We start from the raw sequence: 8400 nt of genomic DNA on the forward strand, positions 1-8400 counted from the left end.
AATAGTAAGTGTAAGGGTACGGGTCATGGTAAGGGTTAGAGTAAGGGTTTGAGTAAGGGTAAGAGTAAGGGTTAGGATAAGTGTAAGGGTGAAAGCAAGGATTAGGGCAAGAATAAGTGTAAGGGTAATAGTAAGGGTTAGGGTAAGTGTAAGGGTAAGGGAAAGTGTTAGGGTATGTTTTAGGGGAAGCGGAAGGGTAAGGGTTAGGTTAAGTGTAAGGGGAAGGGGAAGGTAAGGGGAAGGGTTGGAGTAAGGTATAGGGTAAGGGTAAGGTTATGGTTAAAGGAAAGAGTAAGGGTAAGGAAAAAGTAAAGGTAAGGATTTGGGTAATGGTAAGGGTGAGAAGGGTTAGGGTAAGGGTTACGGTAAGGGTTAGGTAACGCAGTGTACAACCTGGGACGTCACACGCAGAGCTGCCTCTGGCAAGGTGAGTGAGGAACAGATGTAGCAGTTGTTGTGTTGTAGGTCTCACTGTTCCTCTAAGCATCCCCTCTTTGTCTTTTAGAGGTGTTGTAGCTGTTTGAAGAGGGTAGATTGAAGCATCTGCCTCGGGGGCTGGTAAGCGGCAGAGGTAAGGGAGCAGATGAGAGTAACTTACCTAGTTGTGCTGTGTCTTTGGATGCTGCATCGGCCTATGCGTTTCTTTTTCTTTCACAGGTGTCTCACACAGGCTCAAAGGAGCAAACTGCACTCTGAAGAGCTGTGTAAGAAGAGGGGCTGGTCATGAGCTGGGTTGGAGCAGAACGACCAAGTAGCACAAGGTGACTATGAAAGGTGTCCGTCTTGCTTTGCAGGTGCCGTGGCAGGCTCTCCACAGAAGTGGATAAGGATATGAGATAAGGCCAGAGAGCGACAAGGAGCGGCACGTGCAGGGATGGTTTTGAAGCACTGCGGTGGCTTACTCTTCTGTTCATCAGGTGCCACAGGCAAGGTGGGTTGTAACATCAGTCGTTATATTTGCATGAAAGCAGTTCACTTGAATGCCACAGTGCATCTGAGTAGGGTGTTCTAGCAGAACAAGCTTGTCTGGCACAGCGGTGCCTGATGGCAGTGTGTTTCCTCAGGTGAAGGGGTGCCTGAAGCCCCATCCTATCTAGCCTGCACACAATTATCTGAGAATGAAAGCTGCTTTCCAGTAATTCAGAAAGCCAAGTTACGTCTCAGCCTTGAGCATCTCGGGCTTTTGGGCCTGTCTGTAACATTTGGCACCAGCACTAATACTTTTTTTGGCATATGTTTAGCGTTTGGGGCCTGTGTCTGGGATTTGGGCCCTGTCTTGAACCAGTGGGGCTTTGTCCTGGGTTTTGGAGCCTGCCTCTAGAGTTCAGGGCCTGTGATTAAGCTTTTGGGGTCTGTGTCTGGGGGTCGGGGGGTTGGGGCCGGTATCTGGGGGCAAGGGGGGAGCTGCTTGTAGACCCTTGGGGCCAGCACTGAGGGGGTTGGGAGCTGACTCTACACCTTTGGGGCCTGCTTCTGGGGGGGTATTTGAGACCTGCATCTGGGGGAGGGGTGGGAGCTCTTTGTATTCCTTTGGAGCCTGTGTAGGGGAGGGGGAGGGCAGGGGGGAGGGGGAAAGGGGAGGGTTGGTTGGGAGCTGCTTGTACACTGTTGGAGCCTGGGTTGGGGGAGGAGGCTTGGAGCTGCTTCTACACCTTTGGGGCTGGCATCGGGGGTAGGGGGTTGGGTGCTGGTTGTAGGGGCCTGTGATTGGGGGGGCGGCTTGGGGCCTGCGTCTGGGGGAGGGCTGGGAGCTGCTTGTACACCTTTGGGGCCTGCCTCTGTGGGGGTCAGGGCCTGTGTCTAGGGGGCTGGGAACTGCTTGTACAATGTAGGAATCTGTTTCTGCGGGGTGACCGGGAGCTGTTTGTACAACTTTGGGGCCAGCATCTGGGGGTGGCTGGGAGCTGCTTGTACACTATAGGGGCCTGGGTCTTGGAGGGGGGTCTGGGCTGTTTATACACCTATGTGGCCTATGTTTGGGGGGGGAGGGGTGCCTGTGCCTGGGGGAGTTGGGAGGTGCTTGTTCACTCTAGGAGCCTCCATTTGGGGGTCTTTGGGGCCTCCCTTTGAGGGGGAGGGAGTTGGGAGTTGGTTGTACACCTCTGCATCTCATGTCTTGGGGGGGGGGGGACACGACTGGTCTCTGAAGGGGCAGGTTGTGAGCTGCTTGTACACCTGTGTTGGGGGGGGGGGGAGGGTGGGGGGGTGAGGATTGGTGGCAGGGGGCGGGCCCGGGTCTGGGGCCAGTGTCTGGGTGGAGTCCAGTTCTTGGGAGGGGGTGGTGGGGTAGGAGCTGCTTGTGGGCAGTTGGGGTCTGCATCTGGGTGTGGTTGGTGCCTGCTTCTGTTGGCAGTTTGGGGCCTGCTTGTAGACTTGTGCAGCCTGGGTTTGGGGGCTTTTCTGTAACGTTTGGGGTCTGCATATTTGCTTTGGGATGCATCTTGAGCTTTTGAGGCCTAGCTGTAGCATTTGGGGCCTGCATCTGGGGCTTTTCTGTAGCGTTTTGGTTGTGTGTTTGTGATTTGGGGCCTGTATCGTGGGTTTTGCCTTTTTTGTAGTTTCCATCTTTGTGTGTGTGTGTGTTTTGTTGTTGGTTGTCTGGGGTTAGGGGCAGTTTGGGGTTTGGATTAAGGTCAGTGTCATTAGCGTTAGGGGGTTGATAATAAGGGTTAGGGTAGTGGTTAGAGTTGTTAGGTTTAAGGGGAATAAGGATTTCAGGGTAAGGGGATCAAGGTTGTGGGAAGAAAAATGTTGTTTTTGCGCAGTTACATCGTGTAGAGGGAAGGAAGGTGGTATTGAGATATGCTTGCAGTGATAAGACAGCTTTACAGTGTGAAATGAGTTCATCTGATTCATGTCAATATGGAACAACGCTAGGGCCGCATGATATGATGAAATGTGACCTTCTGTCTTACATACCCTTGTATAACCACAAGTCTGAGAAAACTAGAGTGGTTAATATATATAGTTCTTGTATCTTGCAAAGGAATGGTCCAGCAATTCGGGTCAATAGGGGATAAGAGAACAAAGGGGTTTCAGAATAACCGCTAACTATTACAACTGTTGCATGGGACACTATGCAAGTGTCTGACATCCAGCCAAGATGGACAAAGGAGATGGACAAGAGAAAAGCCTGGGAGGAAGACTACAAGCTTTTAGCATGAGAGACCCCCAGAGGGACCACCGGAGACTGATAACGCATGCACCAGTGGGAGGGTTTGGATTCTGGGAACTAATTAGAATAACCCTGCCTTTTGTAGAAGTAGTAATGAATATGTATTAGCCTAGCAGCATAATAACCAGCCGCCTGATGTAACTTGTGTGCGTCTTGGTGGAGCAGAGACTCCTGGCGCACCCAGCGCTGCTTGCTTACCTCTATTCATTTAATAATTTGTAAATTTCAATTGCAATCCTATTTGGGACCCAGTCATTTATTACAAGTGGGCGCTCGTCCAGGAGGGCTTTGGTTCCTGATTTCTGGTTTGATCTAGGAGAGGCACCCCCACCATTTGGTGGCTGCTGTTTGAGTCAGGTCGGGACTAATGGCATCTTGAACCTGAATAAAGGTAAGCAAAGTTTCTGATTCTTTTTTTCAGCTCCCTTGCCAGCTGCAGCACTATATTTTGCCCGTAATTGTGTGTGTGAAGATCCGAACGAAGATGACAGAGTTGTAAGCATTTAAAGCGTATACCGTTCGGTTGGGTGGGGTTCGGTTGCCTGTGTGTGTAAGAGTGTGACTGAGATGGAACTTAGTTCCGAAGCGATTGTGGAGGTCTTCTAACCGCGGTTCCAATCTCCTGCGAGGGACTTGGCCGGTGAAGGACCGAAGGGATTCCTATAGGATTTGTGGGTGTGTGATAGGACCCCCTGCAAGACACTCTTACTAAGGTAACCAAGGGCTGTGGGAATTGCCATAGTAAAATTCCTAGATGGGTCAGACAAAATCGAAGACCAGGGACCAGAAGAAAGGGAGCAAATTACCAGTCATACCACCAGAAAGTCCATTAGGAATAACGATTAGAAATTGGAATGATAGGGGCCCCAGAAAAGGAAAAAGTAAATTAAAAATGGTCCAGTATTGTGTGATAGAATGGCCAAAGGAGCCTTTAAGACCACATGTCTTTCGGCCTGTTTTTGGATCCTTTGAAGACTGGATTTGCCAGGCCTTAAATATCCATGTTAATTCAAAGGAACCTTTTAGCCAGGAAGAAAGTGATTATGCAGGATTATGGATCAGGAGGACTTCCCGTCCTTTTCCAGCCTCAATATTTACGCTAAAAGCAGATAAGAAATTTGAAGAACAAGAAGAACAGGAAAAAGAAAAAGGTGATAAACGTGAGCCATTGGATAAGCTACCACCTCCATATCCTAACAATCCACCCCCGGCGGCTCCCCCTCTGGTGGATGTGGTATCTCCACCAGTACTACCATTGCCCCAGCTTCCACCACCAAGAGCACCAGAATTAGACCAACCTCCGGCTGCATGCACGAGAAGTAGGACTGCCATATCTGAGAGAGCTTCTCTATATCCCTTAAGGGAGGTAACTGGTGTATAACTGGTGCGCGTCTTGGTGGAGCAGAGACTCCCAGCGTACCCAGCACTGTTTGCTTACCTCTATTCATTCAGTGAATTGTAAACTTTGATTGTAACCCTATTTGGGACTTTTATTATTTATTATAACAGACAACCTTGTAAAACGCAGACAACCAGAATCCTTACAGCAATTAGGTGGAAATCACGGCGTAAGAAACATTACCACCTCAAAGAGTAAAAACCTCAAAAGAAATGTGACTTTGGCCAGCAGCTGTGTATTTTCTGTGAAGCACCAGCTAGATTATGAACCTTGAATAGCACAGTTAAAGGGGAAACAGGGGAGGGTCCCGGTCCTCGGCAGAAAAAAAAAGTGTATAAACTGTGTACGGAATTAGTAGGCACCCTCCTGCTTGTGGGACACCTGCCATTGTAATCTCGAATAATAATGCTGCTGTACTGAGATCCTCAACTCAGCCTATGCTATTTGCTACAGATTGATTCATGGTTTTAAGGTTTTAGGGATTGGGTACTAGGGTTGGGTTTCAGGGTAAGGGGTTTCAGGGTTTATGTTTAGGATTTTAAGGTTTTTAGGGTTGGAGTTTTAACGGTTAGGATTTTAAGGATTTGGGGGTTAGGGTTTTAAGGGTTTCAGGGTTAGCGTGTTCGGGTATTAGAGTTTTTTGGGTTGTAGTGTTGATATGTTTTTTAGGGTTAGAGTCTTAAGGTTTTATTTTTGGTCAGTTATTTACGGTTAGGGTTTTAAGATCTTAATTTTTTTTTTTTTTTTCAGGTTAGGTTCTCCAGGTCCAGGGTTTTGAGTATGCTAATTTTGGGGGTTTGGATTTTGAGCACCTTAATTTTTGGGGTTAGGCTTTTGTGTGCCCTAATTTTTTGGGATAGGCTTTTAAGCATCCTAAGTAGTTGGGTTAGGGTTTTGAGCATCTTAATGTTTTGGGTTTGGGTACTGAGCATCCTATGTTTTCAGGAAAGGGTTTTGAGCATCTTAATGTTTCCAGGATAGGGTTTGGAGCATCCTAATGTTTTTGGGTTAGGGCTTGGAGCGTCCTAACGTTTTTGGTTTAGTATTTGGAGCGTTCTAAATTTTCGGGATAGGGTTTTGAGCGTCCTAAGTTTTTGGGATAGGTCTTTGAGCTTCCTAATGTTTTCCGGATAGGGTTTGGAGCGTCTTAATGTTTTGGGTTTGGGTTTTGCGCATCCAAAGTTATTGGGTTTGGGTTTTGAGCGTCCTAATATTTTTGGGTTAGGGCTTGGAGCATCCTAATGTTTTCGGGATAGGGTTTGGAGCATCCTAATGTTTTTGTGATAGGGTTTGGAGCGTCCTAATTTTTCGGAATAGGGTTTGGAGCATCCTCATGTTTTCAGGATAGGGTTTTGAGCGTCCAAAGTTTTTGGGTTTGGGTTTTGAGCGTCCAAAGTGTTATAAGTTGCCCCCTTAATTAATTTTCAGAGAGCATTGTATTAATCATAGAAAGGAATTTATTGAGTGAGCAAACATCAAGCAAAACAGCACTGGGCGGCCGGGGAGTCTAAGCTCCGCTAATGGCACGCACCTCACCCCCGCCAGGGTTCCTCTTTATATCTTGCTAATTCCGGGATTACGCAGCACATCCTGGTATATTCTGCGACTGCGCGCACTGTTGCTAGGGGGTCGTCTCTGTCCCTCTGGTGGTCGTGAAGATGAAGGCCATAGTCTTCCTTGGCGTTGTGGTTCAACTTCTTTTATTATTTGGTCACGTTGGCCCAGTGTGAGACAGGAAGGCAGGATGTTGATACACTAGTTTAGCAACTTATCAGGAGATGGTTAGGGTTAGGGTTCGGGTTCAGATTAGGGTAAGGGTAAGGGTTAGGGTAAGGCTTAGGGTGAGGATAAGGTTTAGGTTTAGGGAAAGGGTTAGGTTTAGGGTAAGGGTTGGGGTAAGGGTTAGGGTAAGGGTAAGAGTTCGGGTAAAGGATAGAGTAATAGTAAGGATAAGGGTAGGGTAAGGATTAGGGTAAGGGTTAGGGTTAGGGTTAGGGTTAGGGTTAGGGTTAGGGTTAGGGTTAGGGTTAGGGTTAGGGTTAGGGTTAGGGTTAGGGTTAGGGTTAGGGTTAGGGTTAGGGTTAGGGTTGGTTAGATCCGCCATTAGGGTTAGGGTTAGAATTAGGGTTAGGGTTAGGGTTAGGGTTAAGTTTGGGTTCAGGTTAGGGTTGGGTTAGGGTTAGGGATAGGTTTAGGGTTAGGTTTAGGGTTAGGGTTAGGTTTAGGGTTAGGGTTAGGGTTATGGTTAGAGGGTTAGGGTTAGATCCGCGCGCAGCCGTTATGGTTAGGGTTAGGGTTATGGTTAGGGTTAGGGTTAAGGTTAGGGTTAGGGTTAAGGATGGATTAGGGTTAGGGTTGGGTTAGGGTTAGGGTTAGGGTTAGGTTTAGGGTTAGGGTTAGGGTTAGGGTTAGGGTTAGGTTAGGGTTCGGGTTCGGGTTTGTGTTCGGTTTTGGGTTAGGGTTCGGGTTCAGGTTCGGGTTCGGGTTAGGGTTTGGGTTAGGGTTAGGGTTAAGCTTAGGGTTAGGGTTCAGGTTAGGGTTAGGGTTAGGGTTAGGGTTAGGGTTAGGGTTAGGTTAGGGTTCGGGTTCGGGTTTGTGTTCGGTTTTGGGTTAGGGTTCGGGTTCAGGTTCGGGTTCGGGTTAGGGTTTGGGTTAGGGTTAGGGTTAAGCTTAGGGTTAGGGTTCAGGTTAGGGTTAGGGTTAGGGTTAGGGTCTTAGAGTTAGCGTTAGGGTTACGGTTAGTTTCTGACTACCGATACTGGAACAACCAATGAAAATCATCCTTATTGGCTTTAGGAGCAAATCAATGGCTTCTGTATCATCAATTAATTGTACATGCCCTTGGAAATAGCCAAGGCAATACCTCCCTTGACTTGAGCTGTATCCAAGCGCAGTCATGGATACAATCTGTAGCAGCAGCTATTATTAGAGAGGGAGAAGGAGGAACTTTGCCCACTGAAATTCGAAAATTGATTTGGGATAATGCTTCAGAATTTGAAAAAGAATTTCAAGCATGGTGGCAATTAGTCAACTTTACCCATTATGCAGAAAATGATCAAATTGTGTCCTTTATACTTACTATAAGTAATGCCACTGTATACAATGTATAGCCAATCATTGCATTAGGACTCAATCATAATGGAACTATACTTTATCCTAAAGAGCATAAAGTATGGGCCCATCAAAAGGGAGGAAAGTGGCAAACAATTGATGTAAATGCATGCATTGTGCGTGAACAAAAAGGTTTCATCTGTGAAAGTAACACGCTGGAATCTCAAGACACTTGTCTTGACACTGATCAAAATATTTGCCACTTTGAGATACATCCTAATGAAACCCTTGAAACTGTACTTGTATATATTGGGAAAGGTTGCGTTTGCATGAGAAACTGTGATTCTATAGTCGTAGATAATGCAGTGGTAGGTACCAGTAATCACTCTAATGTTTGTGTTTGCAATTTTACCAAAATTCTAGGATGTGATTTTAAATACTCAGTTCCTGTCACTTCTTATCAACTTATTGCATCTAATTATATTCTGCTTCATGAACTGCTGCCTACTCCTATTGGAATGAACCTTACCTTGGTGAAGAAATTGCTGGTACATGAGGACCTGAAGCAGCTGATGACACAAGTCCGAGAAAATGGACAAAAGACTCTGATTACTGTCCATCATGATGCACAAGAAATACATTGAGTGATGGAAAGAGTAAAGAGAGATGAGAGACACCGTTGGTGGGACACTTTGTTTGGATGGTCGCCAAGGCAATCTTCAACAAGATGCTTCACACTGTTATCGTTCTGCTAATACTCACTGTATTATGTTTC

General features: G+C 46.8%; 1 long non-coding RNA gene across 1 annotated transcript; it reads left to right on the forward strand.

Moving 5' to 3' along the window:
- The first annotated feature begins 273 nt into the window (after positions 1 to 273).
- Positions 274 to 902, forward strand: LOC116501688. Its single transcript, XR_004254494.1, has 4 exons — positions 274 to 427; positions 506 to 571; positions 658 to 704; positions 795 to 902. It is a non-coding gene; the product is annotated as an uncharacterized LOC116501688 (long non-coding RNA).
- Positions 903 to 8400: the final 7498 nt, after the last annotated feature.

Source organism: Aythya fuligula, unplaced genomic scaffold (genome assembly GCF_009819795.1).
Source record: "Aythya fuligula isolate bAytFul2 unplaced genomic scaffold, bAytFul2.pri scaffold_65_arrow_ctg1, whole genome shotgun sequence".
NCBI classification, from domain to species: Eukaryota; Metazoa; Chordata; class Aves; order Anseriformes; family Anatidae; genus Aythya; species Aythya fuligula.